Source organism: Pleurodeles waltl, chromosome 11, assembly GCF_031143425.1.
Source record: "Pleurodeles waltl isolate 20211129_DDA chromosome 11, aPleWal1.hap1.20221129, whole genome shotgun sequence".
Taxonomy (NCBI): Eukaryota; Metazoa; Chordata; class Amphibia; order Caudata; family Salamandridae; genus Pleurodeles; species Pleurodeles waltl.
In genome coordinates, this window is record NC_090450.1 from 317,333,954 (window position 1) to 317,354,536 (window position 20,583).

Consider the following 20,583-nt stretch of genomic DNA (forward strand, 5'->3'; position numbering starts at 1 on the left):
TGAACTACAGAAGGCACTACATCTGCATGTCTAGGCCTGTCACATCCTGCAGCACGGTTTGAAAGAGGAAATTGCCATCATTGATTGGTTATGCGCAGGAAGGGACACCTTCCTGCACAGAAATAATCACACCTGCAATGCAGGCATCACTGTACCATGCTACAAGGGTGCCTATGCTGCAGCCTGGCAGCTGACTTAGTGCCAGTGCACTGGTAGAGGACAAAAATACACAGCGGGAGGATGCCATGGATTGGGGTTTTGTCATGTCTGGGAACGAATGGGCCTACCACCTCAGTCCGGAGCAAGTAGGCAGCTTCATCTGGCTAATGACTTATTCACTCCCAGATATGGTGGCCATGGGGGGACGAGTGATCCGATGTTACGGCACGGAGGTACACAAGCTGCGGTGGGGCAAGATCCTGTCCCACATGACCAGGATATACAAAGTGGAGCCCACTGCCCGGCAACTGAAGCATCGCTGGGCAGACACCATCACATGGGAAAGGGACCTTTTGGACTATCTGGGAATCGAGGTCGGCAAAACTGTGGGTGAGTACACAAACTATGTTGCTGACTCCTGTTACGCAATTGCAAGTACATGTCTTTTGGACAGATGGCCTTCTTTAGCAGCTACAGACCAATGGCAGGGCTCTGACTATTGTGTCTATGCAAAACATCATCCATGACAAGAGCAGCAATGCACCATTACCAAAACAATTGCCATATTCCAGTCCCTTGTACCCTGTATATTGTAAAAAACAGTGTGATGTGCACCAGTTCCAACACAAATGTGTCATGGTTGAAGGTTAGATTGTTACAAGGAAGAACTGTACATGTCCACTAAGGGCCTGAGTAAGGTTGTATTTTGCATAGTCATGCACATGTGATGAGAAACGTGACACAGGGGTAAAGATGTTACGGCTGAGTGTGTCCGGTGACCCATGTATGTCCAGAGTGCCATTACAATTAGCTATGCTTGAAGAACAAGTTACTTACCTACAGTAATGATTTATCTGGTAGAGACATATTCTATTTGCATATTCCTTACCTTAGAATTTCCCCCCAGGTGTTGGATTGGATCCAAAGCAGTACCCTTGTGGGCCGTTAGGAGACTTTAGCCGACTCCATGTCCGTCGTTGGCATTGTGGTCGCTGTGATGAGGTTGGGGTCATACATAGGGGCCGGCTCGGCGATGTCAATTTCTTTTCACGACTTTCCACGCCAAAGCGCGGAGCCATGAAAAACACTGAAAAATGTGCGCCAGAGCTAAGGCCCTGAACAGGGAATCCCTGTCCCTAGAAATCAGTTTGCAAGCGGGGAGGATGAGTGGGTCGGTGTTAGACTTGGCATCCTTGGCGTGTTCTCTCCTAACTTTTTGCCTCTGTTTCCCAGATTGTTGATGTGCGCTGGACTCTGCTTTTGATGTTTTTTTTACTGCTATCCAGTGCTAAAGTGCAAGTGCTCCTATATAAAAGTGTATGTAGTTGGCTTTCCATGATTGGCACATTTGATTTACTAGTAAGTCCCTAGTACAGTGCACTAGAGGTGCCCAGGGCCTGTAAATCAAATGCTACTAGTGGGCCTGGAGCACTGGTTATGCCACCCACATGAGTAGCCATGTAATCATGCCTAAGACCTGCCACTGCAGTGTCTGTGTTGTGCAGTTTTAAACTGCAAATTCGACTTGGCAGGCGTACCCACTTGCCAGGCCTAAACCTTCCCTTTTTTACTTGTAAGACACCCCTAAGGTAGGCCCTAGGTAGCCCCATGGGCAGGGTGCAATGTATGTTTAAAGTAGGACATATACTAATGTGTTTTATATGACCTGACAGTGAAATACTGCCAAATTCGTTTTTCACTGTTGCAAGGCTATCTCTCTCATAGGTTAACATGGGGGCTACCTTTAAATATGATTACAGTGTAGATTCCCTGTGGGAGCAGATAGACATGTGGAGTTTGGGGTCTCTGAACTCCCAATTTAAAAATACATCTTTTAGTAAAGTTGGTTTTGAGATTGTGTGTTTGAAAGTTCCACTTTTAGAAACTAGGCATTTTCTTGCTTAAACCATTCTGTGACTCTGCCTGTTGGTGGATTCCCTGTCTGGGTTAGTTTGACAGTTGGACTGTTTGCACCTCTCTCTAGACAGTGACAAAAAAGGAGCTGGGGTGTAGCCTCCATATCCTGATGAGCCATCTGTGCTAGGTGGGAGGGGAGGAGTGGCCACTTACACGTGAAAGGGCTGTGCCTGCCCTCACACAATGCAGTCTCCAACCCCCTGGTGTGTGTCTGGGGCCTGGCCTGGGCAAGGCAGGATCTCTCAAACAAGAGAGACTTTCCTTTGCAGTAGGCCTACATCAAACGCAGAAATGGGTATAAGAAGGGCACCCAAACCCCTGGAAATTAGATCACTTCTGGAAATCAAGAGGAACCTCTGCCTGGAGAAAAGCTGAAGAGCTGAGGAGAAGTGCTGCCCTACCTGTGACTGAGCTTTGTGGAGCTATCCTGCAGTTTCTGCTTCTGTTTGTGCAAGGGGACAAAGACTGGACTTTGTTGTGCATTCCTGCCTGTGAAGAAATCTCCAAGGGCTTGTCCTGAGCTTGCCTCCTGTTGTTGAAGTCTCAGGGCCATCAAAGACTTCCCCTGTCAGCACCTGGACTCTCTGCTGAGACAACTACCCTGCCAAGTGGTGCCCTATCCAGTTCCTGGGGCCTTGAAAGGTGATGCTGGCAGAAAAAGACTGAAAACTGCCACACAGATTGCCGTGCGGGGAAAGTTTTGACGCAGCAGAGAAACGACGCGTCGCCGGCTTCGAGGCTGAAATCTATGCTCCACTTGCAACGCGGCTGGAAGATCGGCACACGCGGCTGGAGAAACGATGCCCAACACCTGCTGACAGAGGCTGATAACATCGCAACCCACATAGCGTGGTTTTTCTGATACCGTGCAGCAGGATTTTCAACGCAAACCTCGATAGACGCAGAAAAATGATGCAAAGCATGTACAGACCGAGGAGCTTGTCCGGATCGATGCATCGCTCTCCTCCAGAGAGGAAAAATGACGCACGCCGACCCGACTAGAGGAAGAACGATGCACGGTCTCACTTGCGAGAAATCAACGCTTTGCTGGTCTTTTCCGATGCACACTCGTCTGTGCGTGTAATTTTGACACAACCCAGGTACTTTTTCACGCTAACAGTGTTAGCACGGTTTTCTAAGGATTTAAGACTCTTTCTTGCTTTTTAATTCATAACTTGACTTGTGTATGGTGGATGTTTGTTGATCTGGTCTTATTTTGTTTAGATAAATATTACCTATTTTTCACAACCTGTGTCATGTCATTTTGTAGTGTTTTCACTGAGTTACTGTGTGTGTTGGTACAAATACTTTACACCTAGACTCTGAAGTTAAGCATGCCTGCTTGTGCCAAGCTACCAAGAGAGTGAGCGGGGGTTAACTGAGGGTGATTCTCCTTTACCCAGACTAGAGTGAGTGTCGTTGCTTGGACAGGGGGTAACCTGACTGCCAACCAAAGACCCCATTTCTAACATTGGTGATCAGCGGGTGGGACTGGACTTGTATTTGTACTTGACATACAGTGATTAAGGGCCTGATTACAACTTTGGAGAAGGTGTTAATCCGTCCCAAAAGTGACGGTAAAGTGACGGATATACCACCAGCTGTTTTACGAGTCCATTATATCCTATGGAACTCGTAATACCGTCACTTTACCGTCACTTTACCGTCACTTTTGGGACGGATCAACACCTCCTCCAAAGTTGTAATCAGGCCCTAAGTGTACACCACTGTTTTCAATGCAGACCACTACGTGACCACATACTACTTGTCTTGTGATTTTTTTGCTTTTTCTGTTTTTTGGATTTTTCCCTACGTCCATTTCGTGGTAATCCTTGATTGACTTTTGGACTCCATTTGGGAACCTGTTTTTCTGCCTTTGGAACTTTTAACTCTCCATCATGTTTCAATCTGGGGATGCATCAGCTGGAGCTGCTTTTGATTTAGGGAAACTGGAGAGTTACACAGTGGCTCAATTGAAACAGTTCTGGAAGGATCTTGCCTGCCCTATTAAGAGCTCCACCAGAAAGGAGGAGCTGCAAAAGGCACTGAGAGCCTGGGTGGCAGCCAAGGAAGCTGAGGGGCACACAGAAGATGGGGATGAGGGTGGTGAGGAGGAGGTGCAGAGTATTCACAATGGTATTGTGGGTGGGCCTGTTCTGCCCGGGGGGAGGATCTCCAGGGCAGGTAGCAGTGTCTCATCTAAGGGTCTGACTCCAGAAGAGTTGCAGGACAGACAGGCAGAGAGGGCTCACCAGTTGGAGTTGGAGAAATTAGGATGGCAATAGAGGAGAAAAAGTTATTGTTGGCTCATGAGCTCAGCTTGAGGGAGCTGGATCAGAGGAGCCAGTCTAGTAGGGATGGTGGCAGCAAAAACACAGTGCAGCCTGAGAGGAGGGTGCACATTCCTAAGGACCTTGTGAAGGATTACAAGAGGGAGGATTACATACTGTTGTGTTTAAGGGGTATGAGTCTGCTCTCCATATGAATCTGGTCCCTGAAGCTCATTGGGGGGGGGTCTGTGGAAGCACTTTGAGGTAGAGGGAAGAGACACTCTGACATCCTTAGGGGATCCCCAGGGGCTCACTTACCCTATCATGAGGGACACCCTGATCACTAGGTATGGTCTCACCCCAAATCCGTATAAGGACAAGTTTAGGTCCTATAAGAAGAAGGAATCCCAAACATGGTTGGAATGTGTTGACTCTTTTTGCAGGTCACTGGATGGTTGCGTAAAGGGCAGTAAGGGAACAACATATGAGTGGCTTTACAATCTGATTGCTTGGGAGCACTTATACAGTTTATGTTTTCCAGAGCTGCACCAGCACTTATTTGACAGCAATCTGACTGACCCCAGGAAGCTTGCGCAGGAAGTGGACCGCTGGGAGAGCACCAGGGTCCAAAAGAGATATGGGGGAGACCACGCCAAGGGTGGGCAGGGTCCCTCTCAGAAGAAAGGGGGGGGTAAGGGTAAACAGGGGGAGTTCTCTAAAGGGCCCCAATCTGATTCCCAGGGTAAGGATTCCCAGCCCCCAGTGAGAAGAAGCCATGGTTCTCCAAAGGGAAACCTGTGGCAGGGGGTTCCCCATGTAAGTGTTATGCATGTGATCAAGTGGGTCATGTGAGGGGGGACCCCAAATGCCCCAAGAGTACACCGGCATCCACTGGTGCGCAGTCCCAGGGTTTGGCTAGTGTAGCGCTTGGGGAGGAGTTGCTTCCAGGTGGGTGGGAGCCAGCTGAGATGACCCTTGCCTCAGTAGGGGACAGTGAGAAAGTCCAGAGAACCCTAGTGCCTGAACACTAAAATGTATGGACAGTGGGGGACATTCAATGGACAAGGGGTGGAGGCTGTGAGAGACATAGGAGCCAGTGTGACTACAGTGAGAAGTCACCTGGTGTCTGAAGAGCAGATAGATCCCTGTTTACTTCACCAAGTAGTTGCAGTGGACAACTCAGAGCGCTTGTGCAGAGTGGCGCAGGTTCTATTTGAATGGGGGCGGTCTCAAGATCCTTGAAGGTAGCTGGAGTCCAACCATGCCTGTAGATTCTTTGCTTGGCAATGACCTGGAGGATTCCCCTTGGAAGGAGGCGGAACACAGGTCACACTTAGAGATGTTGGGTCTGATTGTGTGGGTATGCATATCCAGCAGGTCAATGGCAGCCCGTCAGGGTGGTCAAGAGCCCCAGGAGCCTGAAACAGTGGCCCAGCGGACTGCCAAAAAGAGGAAGGGCAGGGGGTGTGGGAAACCGGCCCCAGACGTTCCCACGGTCCGGGAGGAAGTGGAGCCTGAGGGTGACGCCCTGGAGCCTACAAGGGGAACAGGTAGCTGAACTGGGGGAGGTCCTTGAACTGTCACAGTGACAGCAGCAAGGGAGACCCACCAGGGAGGCATTAAGGGAGGCACAGAAGACATGACCTACTCTAGAAGGTTTGAGGCAGCAGGCTGCAGACCAGGCGACTGGCAAGGAGCCAGGCTCTCACCTGATCTACTGGGAGGACGGCCTCCTGTATAGCGAGCCTAAGGTTCCTGAGCCTGGGTCAGCCCGTGTGCTGGTGATACCCCAGTGCTTCAGGGCCTTCCTACTGGGGTTGGCTCATGATGTGCCTTTAGCAGGGCATTTGGGGCAGGACAAGACCTTTGAACGGCTGGTCACCCACTTCTACTGGCCCCTAATGCACAGGCACCGAGATGCTCATTGTAGGTCTTGACAAACCTGTCAGGCAAGAGGCAAGAGTGGGGGGAAATGTAAGGCGCCCCTCCAACTTTTTACTGTTTCAGTATCCCCTTGGAAAGGGTTGGTATTGACATTGTGGGGCCTCTGGATCCCAAGACAGCCATGGGCAACAGGTTTATCCTGGTCTTGGTGGACCATGCCACCCGGTACTCGGAAGCCATTCCTTTAAGATCAATCACAGCCCCTGTTGTGGGCCTTGCCTTGATGGGAGTGTTTACCCTCATGGGGTTCCCCAAGAAAGTGGTGTCCGATAGGGTTACCAACTTTATATCAACGTATATGAAGTCTCTGCAGAAGGCGTGTGGGGTAACCTACAGGTTTACCACACCTTACCACCCCTAAAGCAATGGTCTGGTTGAGAGATTCAATCACACCTTGAAGGGCATGATAATGGGCCTGTCAGAGCCCTTGAGGTGGAAGTGGGACGTCCTCTTGCCATGCCTTCTGTTTGCTTACAGGGAGGTGCCTCAAAAGGGACTTGGCTTTAGTCCTTTTGAGCTTATCTATGGCCACCCTGTGCGGCGACCTTTAAGTCTTGTAAAGGAAGCTTTGGAAAAAGCTCCTAGTAAACCCCCCCCAGGATGTATTCAGTTACATGCTGGCTCTGAGAAACCAGACTGCCCGCTTCAGGGGTCTCGCACAGGAGAACCTAGAAGCAAGCCAGGAGGATATGAATTGCTGGTATGACCAGAATGCCACTCTGGTCGAGTTTCAACCTGGTCAGAAAGTGTGGGTGATGGCACCAGTGGAGCCTAGAGAGCTCCAGGACAAGTGGACTGGGCCATTTGAGGTGGTGGAGCGCAAGAGTGAGGTCACTTACCTGGTGGACTTGCAGACTCCCAGGAACCCTTTTAGGGTCCTGCGCGTGAACCGGCTTCAGCCACACTTTGAACTTACTGAATTATCCATGCTCCTAGCAACAGATGATGGGGTGCAGGAGGAGAGTGAGCCTCTTCCTGACCTGTCAGCAGGAGAGAAAGATGGGTCTGTGGATGGAGTGAACCTCTCCCCCTCCCTGAAAGCAGAGCAGCAGAGGGACTATTGCCAGGTGCTGGGGCAGTTCCCTTCACTGTTCTCCTTGATTCCAGGGCTCACACACTTGTGCACACATGATGTGGACACTGGGGACAGTACACCTATTAAAAAGAAGGTTTACAAGGTGACTGACATGGTCAGAGCTAGCATGAAGGATGAGATATCCAAGATGTTAACCCTAGGGGCCAGCCCTGTGGTTTTGGTCCCAAAGGCCGCTGCACCTGGTGCCACTCCGGAACTCCGGTTATCGGAGACTCAATGCAGTCAGTAAGACTGATGCGCACCCCATCCCCTGAGCTGATGAGTTCATAGATCAGTTGGGAGCTGCCAAACACCTCAGCACGTTTGATTTAACGTCTGGGTATTGGCAGATTGCCTTGAATGAGGGGGCCAAGGAGAGGTTTGCATTTTCTACCCCAGATGGGCACTTTCAGTTTAAATGCCATTTGGGATGAAAAATGCCCCTGCCACCTTTCAGAGGTTGGTCAACCAGGTGTTGGCTGGGCTTGATGAGTTGAGTGCCGCCTACCTGGATGACATTTCTGTCTTCAGTTCCACATGGGAGGAACGTTTGCAACAACTCTGCAAAGTGTTGGAGGCCCTGCAAAAGGCAGGCCTCACTATTAAGGCAAGCAAGTGAAGGGTTCTGTGGTGTATTTGGGCCACCGGGTGGGGAGTGGCCAGGTAGCACCCCTACAGCCGAATAGTGACACCATTCTGGCTTGGGAGCCCCCCAAGACCTCGAATGAGGTGAGAGCCTTTTTAGACCTCACTGGCTACTACAGGAGGTTTGTCAAGGAGTATGGCACCATTGTTACCCCCTTGACTGAGTTGACTTCCAAGAAGCAACCAAAGAAGGTGGTCTGGACAGAGGCTTGCCAGACCGCTTTTGATGCCCTGAAGGCTGCCATGTGCACAGCACCTGTGCTGAAGGCACCTGACTACTCCAAGGAGTTTGTTGTGCAAACAGACGCCTCAGAGCATGGTATAGGAGCAGTACTCTCACAGCGTAATGAAGAGGGCCTAGATCAACCTGTAGCCTTCATTAGCAGGAGGTTACTTCTCAGGGAATATAGGTGGAGTGCCATACAGCTTTAAGCTTTTGCTGTGGTCTGCGCACAGAAGAAGCTAAGACCCAACTTGTTTGGGATTCACTTTCGAGTTCAGACCGACCACAGGCCCCTCAGATGATTAATGCAGATGAGGGGTGAGAATCCAAAACTGCTGAGGTGGTCCATTTCCCTACAGGGGATGGACTTTTCGGTGGAACACCGCCTTGGCACAGAACACGCCAATGCTGATGGTCTGTCCAGATTCTTCCACCTTATTGATGAGAACTCCCATGAGGTTGGGTAGGTGCTCCCCACTTTCAGCTAGGGGGACACATGTTAGACTTTGCATCCTTGGCGTGGCCTCTCCTAACTTTTTGCCTGTTTCCCAGGTTGTTGATGTGTGCTGGACTCAGTTTTTGCTGTTTTTGTTACTCTGGGCACTTTACGACTGCTTTCCAGTGCTAAAGTGCAAGTGCTGCTATATAAATTGTGTATGTAACTGGCTTTCCATGATTGGCATATTTGATTTCCTGGTAAGTCCCTAGTACTGTGTACTATAGGTGCCCAGGGCCTGTAAATGAAATGCTACTAGTGGGCCTGCAGCACTGGTTGTGCCACCCACATAAGTAGCCCTGTAATCATGCCTAAGACCTGCCACTGCAGTGTCTGTGTTGTGCAGTTTTAAACTGCAAATTCGACTTGGCATGTGTACCCATTTGCCAGGCCTAAACTTTCCCTTTTCTTGCATGTAAGACACCCCCAAGGTAGGCCATAGGTAGCCCCATGGGCAGGGTGCAGTGTATGTTTAAGGTAGGATACATACTAATGTGTTTTATGTGTCCTGACAGTGAAATACTGCCAAATTCGTTTTTCATTGTTGCAAGGCCTATCTCTCTTATAGGTTAACATAGGGACTACCTTTACATACAATTAAACTGTAGATACCCTTTGGGAGCAGATGGACATGTGGAGTTTGGGGTCTCTGACCTCACAATTTAAAAATACATCTTTTAGTAAAGTTGGTTTTGAGATTGTGTGTTTGAAAATGCCAATTTTAGAAAGTAGGCATTTTCTTGCTTAAACCATTCTGTGACTCTGCCTGTTTGTGGATTCCCTGTCTGGGTTAGTTTGACAGTTGGGCTGTTTGCACCTCTCTCTAGACAGTGTCAGAAAGGGAACTGGGGTGTAGTCTGCATATCCTGTTGAGCCATCTATGCTACGAAGGAGGGGAGGAGTGGTCACTTACACCTGAAAGGGCTGTGCCTGCCCTCACACAATGCAGTCTCCAACCCCCTAGGGTGTGTCTGGGACCTGGCCTGGGCAAGGCAGGATCTCTCAAACAAGAGAGACTTTCCTTTGAAGTAGGCCTACTTCAAAGGCAGAAATGGGTGTAAGAAGGGCTCCCAAGCCCCTGAAAATGTTATCACTTCTGGAAATCAAGAGGAACCTCTGCCTGGAGAAAAGCTGAAGAGCTGAGGAGAAGTGCTGCCCTGCCTGTGACTGCTTTGTGGAGCTATCCTGCAGTTTCTGTTTCTGCCTGTGCAAGGGGACAAAGACTGGACTTTGTTGTGCATTCCTGCTTGTGAAGAAATTTCCAAGGGCTTGTCCTGAGCTTGCCTCCTGTTGTTGATGTATCAGGGCCATCAAAGACGCCCCCTGCCAGCACCTGGACTCTCTGCTGAGAGTCCTACCCTGCCAAGTGGTGCCCTATCCAGTTCCTGGGGCCCTTAAAGGTGAAGCTGGCAGACCAAGACTGAAAATTCTCACACATTCTGCCGTGCGGGGAAAATTTCGATGCACCTTCCGAGACGCGGATGAGAAACAACGCACCGCTGGCTTCGAGGCTGAAATCTACGCTCCACCTGCATCGCGGCTGGAAGATCGACGCATGCGGCTGGACAAATGATGTGCAACACCCGCTGACGGAGGCTAATAACGTTGCAACCCACATAGCGTGGTTTTTCTGATACCAGGATTTTCGACGCAAACCTCGCTGGGTGCGGAAAAACGATGCAAAGCTTGCCCGGACCCGGGGTGCTTGTCTGGATTGATGCGTCGCTCTCCTGCGGGGAGGTAAAACGATGCATCCCTATCCGACCGGAGGAGGAACAACACACGTTCTCGCTTGCGAGTGAGAAATCGACGCATCGCTGGCCTTTTCCGACACACACTCGCCCGTGCGGTATTATTTTGATGCAACCCAGGTACTTTTTCACGCTAACAGTGTTAGCACTGTTTTCTAAGGATATAACTCTTTCTTGCTTTTTAATTCATAACTTGACTTGTGTATGGTGGATTTTTGTCGTTCTGGTCTTGTTTTTTTTTAGATAAATATTACCTATTTTTCTAAACCTGTGTCGTGTCATTTTGTAGTGTTTTCTCTGAGTTACTGTGTGTGTTGGTACAAATACTTTACACCTAGACTCTGAAGTTAAGCCTGCCTGCTTGTGCCAAGCTACCAAGGGGGCGAGCGGGGGTTAACTGAGGGTGATTCTTCTTTACCCTGACTAGAGTGAAGGTTCTTGCTTGGACAGGGGGTAACCTGACTGCCAACCAAAGGCCTCATTTCTAACAGGGTGTAAGGAATCGGCAACTAGAATATGTCTCTACCAGGTAAATCGTTACCAAAGGTTAGTAACTTGTTCATCTGATAGAGACTTATAGTTGCATATTCCTTACCTCAGAATAGATACCCAAGCAATACCGTTCTTGATAGTGGGCTGTGAACCAAGATCATACTAAAAGGTTCTGCAGGACCGAACAACCAAAGTAGCCATCTCTGTAGACCTAACTGTCCAAGCAGTAATGTCTCATGAACGTGCACAGAGGTGACCACGTTGCTGCCTGGCAGATATCCAGGACAGGAATTCTGCATGTTAACATCGTGGTAGCAGCAGTTGCTCTAGTGGAGTGAGCGCACAATCCCTCAGGGGGTTGCCTCTTTGCCGAAGAGTAGCATATTTTGATGCAAACTAGTACCCATCGTGAGATGGTACACTTCTGCACTATCTTCCCCTTCTTCGCACCCACATATCCAACAAAGAGTTGATTGTCCACCCGGAAATATTTACTACTATTTTAGTAGATTGCCAACGATCTTTTTGGATCCAGATGGTGGAGTCTCTCCTCTTCATGAGAAGGATGTGGGGGTGCGTAAAAAGTAGGCAAAGTGATGGACTAGCCTTCATGAAAAGGCGTAACAACCGTGGGAAAGAAGAAAGCCCTTGTACGAAGCACCACATTGTCAGGGTTAACAGAGAAAAATGGGGGTTTGGAAGAAAGAGCTTGAAGCTTATTCACTCTGCGAGCAGAGGTGATGGCAACAAGAAAAGCAGTTTTGAGAGTAAGGAGCCACAAGAAACAATTTTACAACAGCTCAAAAGGGGCACACATTAAGTAAGTGAGGACCAGGTTGAGGTCCCACTGGGGTATAATAAAAGGGGTCGGAGGAAACAAATGGGTGAGTCCTTTAAGGAATCTACCAACAATAGGAGACTTGAAAAGGGAAGGTTGGTCTGGCAATCTAAGAAAGGCTGAGATAGCTGATAAGTAACCTTTAAGGGTGCCCAAAGCAGAGCCATGCTCAGCTAAAGAAAGGATGAACAAGAGAACCTCAGAGAGAGGAACAGAGAGGGTATCAACAGACTTGTAGGTTCACCATGCCACAAATTTGTGTCAACGACAGGCCTACACCGTTTTGGTGGAGGGACTCCTGGCTAGCAAGATAACATCACAGACTTAGGCGGAAGTTCAGAAGCTGTCACCTGCCACCGGTCAATCTCGATGCACGAAGGCATGATTGGACAGGTTCAGGTGGAGGACCGTCCCCCTCTTGCTGTGGCAGAAGATCCTCCCAAAGGAGCAGTCTGACTTGAGGATCTGAGGCCATGCTCAGTAGCTCTGGATACCATACTCTTCATGCTCAGTCCAGAGCCACAAGGATTACTTGGGCCCGGTCGCTCTTGATCTTCTTCAGAACTCTGGACAGAAGTGCTATAGGCGGGAAGGTGTAAAGGAGGCCTGAGTTCCACTCGAGACAAAAAGCATCGCCGAACGAGTGCCGCTATGCAAACTCCAATGGAAAAAACAGCTGACTTTGCGTATTTTCTGCAGAGGTGAACAGATCGAACCAAGGCTCTCCCCACTTGCACCACCTGCGGCTGGAGACACCATTTGTGATCTAATATGCATTACGGCTGAATTTGTCTGCTCTGGCGTTCAGAGAGCCCACCAGATGTTGGACCACCAGGGTAACTGATATGCAGCCATGTCCAGAGACGCAGAGCCTCTTGACAATGTGTCCAGGACCCCACTCCTCCCTGTTTAACGCAGTACCACATGGCTGTAGTGTTGTCCGTGAAGACCTGCACCACTTTCGCTTTGAGAGAGGGAAGGAATGCTTTCAAATGCAAGCCTGATCGCTCAGAGCGCCAAAAGATTGATGTGGAGTCCAGACTCCGCCGGACCCCAAACACCAAACACCTCTGATTTCTGCCTCCCCCATGTCGCCGCCCCATCCCAGGAGTGATTCGTCTGTCATTACTGTAAGATTTGGTTGGGGGAGGGAGAGAGATCAGCCGTTGACCTAATTCTGATTCAAAAGCCACCACTGCAGGTCTTTTGCAGTTCCCGCCAAGATTAAGACCATGTCAGAGAGATTCCCCTGATGCTGTGCCCACTGGAACTTCAGGTCCCATTGCAGAGCCGCATCTGCCATCTGGCATGTTTTACCAGCAGGCTGCAGGAAGCCATGAGGCCCAGCAGCCTCAAAGTCATCCTCATCAAAACCCAGGATAGAGACTGAAACATCGGAATCAAAGCCTGAACGTCCTGGACTCACTTTTTGGGAGGATAGGCCCGAAACTGCACTGTGTCCAGAACAACTCAGATGAAAGGGAGCGTCTGAGAGGGAGTTATGTGTGACTTTGCATGTTTATAGTGAACCCCAGTGTGTGCAGAAGGTTCGCCGTAGTCTGAAGGTGGGAGATGATTTTCTGGGGGCTTGTCTGCCTTCAACAGCCAGTCGTCGAGGTATTGGAAGACTGAAACCCCTAACTTGCTCAGATGATCTATACCCACAGGCATCACTTTCATGAACACCCGAGGGGTGCTGGTAAGGCCGAAAGGGAGTACGGAAAATTTAAAGTGCTCGTGACCTACCACGAATTGCAAGTAACGTCTGTGGGCAGGCAGGATGGGTATATGGAAATAAGCATCCTGCAAGTCCAGTGCTACCATCCAGTTTCCTGGGTCCAGGGCAGACAGAACGTGAGCCAGAGTAAGCATTTGAACTTCTCCTTCTTGAGGAAGAGATTGAGGGAATGAAGATCTAGGATAGGACGTAAGCCCTTGTCCTTTTTGGGCACCAAAAAGTAGCAGGAATGGAAACCATCACCTACTTCTGGCGCAGGGAACCTCTCTATGGTGCCCTTGACTTCCTCGTGGAGTAGTGCTAGATGATCCTCTGGTAAGCGGCCGTAGGATGGAGGCATGGCCGGAGAGGCAGTCTCGAAGGGGAGGGAGTAGCCCCTTCGGACAATCGGCAAAACCCACCGGTCCCTCGTGATGGATTCCCAGTTGGGCAGGTGATGGCGAATTCGGCCTCCAACTGGTCTGAGATGGGGTATGGACCAGGAAGGCTTGGGGGCTGCTGCAGGGGCGGGGGTGGACTGTGGAGATGTCTGGAAGGGAAGGAAGGCAACAGGGAGCCCCTTCCGTGGCCACGAAAGGGACTGCTACCACAATGCCTTCAGGTGCATGGCCGGGCACTCCGAAGCACGACTTCAGGTTGTGGTCGTGCTTCAAACACCATAAACAGACCCGGTGTGGATCAGTCACCGACATCATGCGGTGACAGTCCTCGCATGGTTTGAACCCGGTCTTCGGAAACATCCCTCAACACACCAAAAGCCAAAAAAAAACACGACAAAATTGTTGAATTTTGTCAAAAAATGACCGGGTGGCCCTCTCTGGATCAGCACGTGGTGCGTAAAGAAAAGAACTGCCACCCCGCGTCTAGGCCGCCCCTATGTACAACCCCGATGTCATCACGATGACCACAATGGACGGGGAGTCGACCAACGCCACATAACGGCGTGCAAGAGTACTGCACGAAGAAAAATCTCCAGATCCAGTCTGACGCTTGGGGGGGGGAAATTCTAAGGTAAGGAATCTACAACTAGTCTCTATCAGATAAATGTTGCAGTAGGGAGTCATCTGTAAAATATGAACACATATAAAGGCAAAGGGCAGCATAGTGGCACTCATCAGGTGACTCCTGCACTATGCATGTCATGGCACAGCTCACCAGGTACTGACCTGTGTGGTCATTGGAATAGTGTCATGCACCTCTGTGTAACATGGGTGACTGCTCCACCCTCCATTTCCACATATGATACCTGTCACATCCATTTTCCATGTTGCAGTGTCTTCAGACATCTATCCTTGTCATCTCAGGCACAAACTGTTATGAAACTAGCTTTCACTGGCAGTCCTTGCTCAGATGAACTTAGGTATATGCCAACTGATCTGAGAACAGTTAAGCAAGCATGAGCCGCATTGATGAGAAATCCAAGATGATTGTGACCTACCATGGTCACATGGCTTATGCGTATGATGACCTTGGTCAATGGTGACATGGTCCTTTGAAGATGTTCTGAGATGGTGATATGGTATTGTGCAAAAATAGCTACCCTTGATACCTTGAACATGTGTAACATGGAGATGATGGTTGGTGTGCAGATGTGTAGTAACCCTGCCCTTCAAGATGTCATTGTGATTTGTGCTACCCAATGTGACTACTGCAGATGGTGTTTTTATTGCATACCTGTTGTTCATTAACCCAGTAAACAAATGACTGACATGTCCCATTCTTGTTGCAGCTGCCAACATGACCCAATCTCAGAAGCAGAAGTTTACAAAGAGTGCTGAACACTACTGACACATCTGGCAAGTTAAGGAGGGCTTCAGGAGTATGGGGTGCCTCTATGAGAGTGAGAAAGCATGGGGGACATGGATGAACTTTCCACACGGGGAGCCACCCAAAAACCCATCTGCCCCCAGCACCCACACAGCTGGCAAATCTCAGGCCTCGTCCACGCCAGGATCTACAAGGGCAGGACCATCAATGCCAGCTGCATCCAGGAGTGCCCCTAGCACATCCCAGTTAGTCCAGCAATACACAGAGCCTCCTTTTGTGCAGGAGTTCAGAACAGAGCTTGTCAATCAGAAATACTGCATATCAAGTCTGGAGCACTGGAATGAGCATATATTGCTAATGCTCTGTGAAATAAAGGCCCACATCACAAAACAGTGAGCCATACAATGGGCCAGATGGACAATGCTTCCCTTTCCCATGTATATAGTTTGTAAAATGGTTTTGATATGTAGATAGTAAGGGTTAGCTTAGTGTAGAGTAGTTTTAGGATATAGTAGATTTTTTTTACGGTGGGTTATTAGGTATCTATTTTGCTTGGGGTTTTGGGGGGGGTGGTGTTTTGGGTATCTGTGTTGAAAAAATAACAAAAATACCAGAAAAAGTATACAATTATAACTCAAAAACTCAAAAATATATATCTGTTTAGACACATGTTTAGTTAGGCAATGTTTAGCTGCAGTACATGTCCTTGTCTATGGATGTATTGTGAGGGGATTGGAGGGTTAATGTTTATCAAGGTGCATCTGATGTCTAGGATTAGTCCAGATAGGATAAATTAGTTTTAGGAATAAGTTTAGGATTACATAGTGTAGGTTAAGATAGCTTATCTAGGTAGGTTAGTTAGGCTATGATTTTTTTAGGGTTATAACTGTAGTTTGATTAAATCTTGTTCGTCTACACTGTACTCCATCATGTTTTACTGTGTAGGTGATAGCATGTCTGCACGTCATGTAATGTAGATGCCTTTGGCTTTACAAGCCGTAGTTTGTTACATGTGTTACTATGTGTAACCCCATTGGCCACGTACCTGTCAGGCTGCCAATGGTGTGATATCAGCGAATCCAGACATTAATCTGCAATGTACGTGGCACTCTGGTTGTGCATGGATACACATCTAAAATCAGGTATTCATACAGCATTTCTCTGTGTTGTGAAGTTATGTGACTTGCTTACACTCCAACTAAATGTAGAAGTTGTCATTGAGACTTTCATGAGTGCCCCTCACAGTCCTACATATGCATTCAGTTATTTGTTGCATCATCATTGTTCTGTGGCTATCATCCTTGCTCGGCGCAGGCACTTGTGAATGGGATTGGTGTGAGCTATTGCAATACATGCTTGCTGTCACATGCCAAGCTTGTGAGCCTCAGGTAATATTTGCTAGTCCACATAGCTATCATTCACCTCAACCATGTTCCTGTCAGAGTGTGTGGTTTCGTGCCTGTCATTAATGCACACATATCCTGTGGGCAGGTACTCAGGGGCAGCACGAGTGCAAGGATGCCTGCGTTGCAGGGCTGAGTGTTGTTCTACAGGAAGTGAGACCATTCTGTATGCACACGTACACAAGAGGTGTTTGCATGTGGCCATGGGTGGTGCAGGATAAGGAACATATGACAGGAGGTGACAAGGTGGAAGCATGTGGACAGATCTCTCCCTTGCATCACTCGTACAACACACGTGTGGTGGCATGAGGGATCTCACACATTTCCACACTTATCAATGTATGGATGCATCAGGTTGCTACATCACTTTAGGGGTAGCATTGTAGCAGTGCTACGAATTACTGACATTATTGTTGGCCTATTGTAGAATCTTTCAATGTGTGTTGCAATCATCAACAAACATTGGGAGTAGCAGACAGCAGTCTTGATTGTTAGTATTGCAGGATGTGACCATGCCTGCACATGTGCAATCGGACCTGCAACAAAGGCACCTCTACACCATGGTGAATGTATGCCTGTATTGGTGTTGGGAAACACATTTTGCCCCACTACTAAGGGTAGTATAGGGATGCATTGCATGTCATTGATGACTATACATCCCTGTGCATTCTAAATGATGCAGCACATCACAGCAAGCTGGGCTGCTGCACTGCATCATTTCATCATACATGAGTAACTATGAGCCACATTTCCCAGACACTGACATCACACTGCCCCACCAGAGCACAACTATCACATTGCACTCCAGTGGTGCAGTGTGTCAGCCTAAATTTACCAGACCAAGGAAGGGCACCTTGCATGCCTTGTCATGACCTGGTAATTATTTTTCCCTTGCACACCTGACTCTTCATGTAGTTGGCATTCTACGTGTGTTACTAGGGATGTTCGTACGTGGTGTAGAAGTAACAAGAGGGTGTGTGAGATCTTTGTCACAGTAATGTAATGTTTCTCTGTCTGCTGCACTGTGCATCACACATAGTTAGGCGGACACACCACTTGTGGCTGATGTTATGCAGGAAGGTGTCCCTCCATGCACAACAGCAATCAACACTACAACACAAGTACCCTTGCATCATGGTGCAGGTGTGCCTCTGTTGGCACGTCTGCAAATTTTGCACCAGCGCAGATGGTAATTTCAGACCTGCCCTAATATGTTGGGTGTACATTACATTTGTGCCCTTTCAAAGTGGTGCAGGGAGGCGTATTCCAGCCCTTGCTCCTCCACCCTGCACAACAGGCGTGGTAGATGGTGCCCAATGAGAGTTACTCATGGACAGATGGTAGAGTTGACACAGTGAAGGGAGTTGTGTAAGGGTTGTGAAGTGATCTGTGCATAAGGTGGGAGGATCACTGCACATTAGATAGGTTTGGCGTTTGCTGTTTATTGTGCCCTCATGCAACCCTTTAGCAAGCATACAGTGGCTACTCTGTGCTTCCCCCTCATGCCATTTGTTAGTTACAACATTGCCCCCCGCTGCGACTTACCATGCATTTGTTGTTGGTCATCATGCGCTGCACTATCATGTCCCTCAACTCCTGCCACCAACTCCTCCGGGGTGACTGCTGCCACCATCTCCTTGAGCTCATCCAGCAGCTCCTGGGGTGTGGGACTTCCACCTCCAGTCTGCAGTGCTGGTTTTCGGATGCTGGCCAGTTTCTCTTTTGTTCTGCGCTTGCAAGTGTGCCAGTGCTTTTTGCAATCAGTGACCATCCTCTTCATCTCTGTCACACTGTTAACTTTTTCAACTATGGCCTGTCATATGGCCTCCTTCCTACCTAATGGCAACTTGGAGGTGACGAAGAGCTGGTGTTGATGCTCCCTCACCTCTGTGATCAAGATGTTGTTCTCCTCCTCACTGAACCTGCACTTTGTCTTCCTTTTCTTCTTCTCCTGGAAGTCTGCCTGTCCATCCTGGCTGGTGCTGGAGACATTGGGGTCTCTCGGGGGTCTCTCATGTCCTGCCTTCTCCATTGTGGCTCCTTGTGGCTTGTTTGGCGTTTTTGCCGGCTTTTTTTTACACTTTTAAGACCAAAATGGTGCTAGCACGAGTAGCGTCAAACAAACGTGCCACTAGACAGTCTAGTGCCACTTTTGCAGCATTAGCGTTATTTTTTTTTGACGTTGCAAAGTCTAGCGTCATTTTTTTTTTGTGGCGCTAGCCTTTTCTTTGCACTATAGTGCGTCCTTTTGTAAATATGATGCATGCATGGTGCTAACAAATGACGTAGCACGGCGTTACAATTTTTGACGCACAACTGCGCTCCCGCAGTTGTGCCTTATTTCTTGTAAATATGGCCATAATGTTTAGCAAGATCGAAAGGTCTTGGCGGATGCCAGACTTTATCAATGGCCCTGGATCTTTCCCAGTCCAGAGGCCTGTCCTTGTGAGTATACACTGAAGCAGATGCAGAATACTGCATTCTTAATCACTGCATCCTCCGCTTTAGCACCCGTTAAAGTGGAGGATGAGCGGTGTCCAAAACCACAGGATCCTCTGTTGGAAGCACAATGGTGTGCAATTTTAAGCAAAGGAGAATGCTGACATGAGTATCAAATGACATGCAAGCAGGACAGGTGACTTACACAAAGTACCCTAGCCTGGTCAGGTACCTCTAACCCAACAATACTGCTTAATAAAAGGTCGTTTTTCATTGATTGCTTAACTCTATAGCCTTTGCTAACCTAGAGTCTGCCTTGTGTCTTCTTCATCTGTTTTGGCCTACAGAGGCTAAGGGCCAGCATTGCAAGATTCCACCAAACATTTTACAGCCTAAAAAAATGCTAGAACAAAATATTTTTGGGGGGATGAGTTCAACTTGTAAAGCTGGTAGCATCACAAACATGCTCATTCTGCTTACTGAAATCAAAGAAAATAAAGTCGATTTGTACAGTGGTCAATCAGCAGTTTAAAAGTGCTGAAACTTTGTAGGTCTCACCTGCTACAGCGCATGTGCTCTCTCCTGTGGGAGATATAGTATACAACAAGGGGCTTGCAGCCTGCCCATTGCTTAACATCCGCTGGCCAGCGCATGTTGGCTTCACTTCCTCTTCTTTCACTAGGAGCATGGACAAAGTACTGATTTCTTCAGCTTGATTGCTGTCCTTCCACAGATCAAACTCTGATTGAGGTTCTACTTTTATTTTTTCTTCTTCTCTGTAACCCGTGTTGAACCGCGTTCCAATTGTAGCTATGTTTTACTATGCCACGGGCACTTCAAAGAAGTCTTTTGAAAGGGATGTTTATTGTGACAACAGATGTTATCTGCTTTTATTTTACCAACGGATGTTATCTGTTTCCAAGTGTATTTTAAGTAGGACAGGGGTGCAGTTGCTTTCTTTATATGATAGGTTTGTGTTGCCAAATCCAATATTTGTTTTCTTTTTCATGCATGAGGAGATTAACTGATATGCTCCAAATCACAGGGGTGTTGTACGGAGGCCTAACAAGCATTAGCAAAGCCAATGAGCCTTGCCTTTTAGACTACTGCCTCTAATATTGCCTTTTGTTCATGCTGTACACAATGGACATTGCCAAGTTCAACAATGATTTGTAGCCATGCAGTTTGAGCAGCACGGCTATAAGTAATAATAAACAAGCATTTACAATGCAATAGGACTCGCATTTACTTGAGTTGGGGCCAGTGGCATTGTAAATGCATAGCTTGAATTTTTTGCCACATTAACTGGTCAACAGTGCCACATATTTTGGGCCTTTCTGCCACATAATTCCACTGACCCTGCATATAACTAAAGGGTTACTAGGGCCTATTGAAATATTTGTTTAAACAAGGCCCTTAAAACACA